We start from the raw sequence: 1,259 nt of genomic DNA on the forward strand, positions 1-1,259 counted from the left end.
AAGCGATTCTAAAGAATTATAAAGATTTCAGGGTATTTTGAAAAATTGTTGGAAATCTTCAAAAGCTTTAACCGTTTTTGGGAGATTTAGGCAGATTTCGAAGGATTCGAAATGTTGAAGGATATTTTGAAAGGAATTTTAAATATATTTTAATAATTTGTAGCTATTCCAAAGGATGTGGAAGATTTTAGGGTATTTTTAAACATTCAAAGGGATTTTCCAAAGTTTGAAAAGCAATAGAGATTTTTAAATATTCTTATGGATTTAAAATATTTGATGATATTTAAAAAGCAATTTAAATAATTTGAACCGATTTCAACAAATTAAAAATATCTTAGCGTATTTTTAAAAATGCCAAGGATTTTTAAAAGCTTTCAAAAGAATCACGGGATTTCAAAAGGTTTCAATGGAATAAAAATATTCTACGATATTAAAAAAAGTCTTAATGGCTTTCAATAATTTGAAGGGATTCCAAGGAATTTTGAAGATGTTAGGATATTTTTTAAATTTCTCGGAATTTTCAAAAGCTTTAACAAGTTTCATATGATTTAAGCAGATTTCAAAGAATTTGAAATATGTTAAACGCTGTTTTAAAAGGAATTTTTAATATATTTAAATAATACGAAGCGATTCCAAAAAATTTTTTATTTGGAACAGTCAATTTTATCATCGCCTGCGATTAGGCCACCCAAATACGCCGGCAAAGTTTGACACAAGTGAAGCCATACGGAAGGCGAGAGGCCGCGAAGATAGTTGCGCAAGACAACTCTAGGGAGCGTCGAATTTACTCTCTCGCAGTCTACTACAACAGTACCCGCTATGAGTAGGCGAGGGAGTGACAGATCATAACCACACGAGTGGAGAAGGGGAAACCATTGTCTACATATCCGGAATTATTCCTTCGAGTAGCCGCTCTGAAAGAATAGAGGTCCGTTGCTTTGGCTTGTCTAGGTCAGTGATCCCAGATCTGAAACGAGACGTGGTGCAATACTATGCAACGTCTATGTCCGGGTGAATATGGTAGGAGACGATATAAATGCCTGCGTTGCGCGCGCAACCCATTTCTCCTCTTCTGAATTTGAAAATTCGAAGGTGCTCGATTTCCGGTCGGAACAGTTCGGCAGTTCTATTTATATCTCTATCAGCTTTGAAATAAAATGAAGAGATTGGAATTTTAATATTTTCAGATTTCGATGCTGGGCTGGCGATTGTCATGATTTGAATACTTCGCACGCCTCTTTATATGTGTGTATTTTGAG

The sequence above is a fragment of the Belonocnema kinseyi genome, chromosome 5 (assembly GCF_010883055.1).
Source record: "Belonocnema kinseyi isolate 2016_QV_RU_SX_M_011 chromosome 5, B_treatae_v1, whole genome shotgun sequence".
Taxonomy (NCBI): domain Eukaryota; kingdom Metazoa; phylum Arthropoda; class Insecta; order Hymenoptera; family Cynipidae; genus Belonocnema; species Belonocnema kinseyi.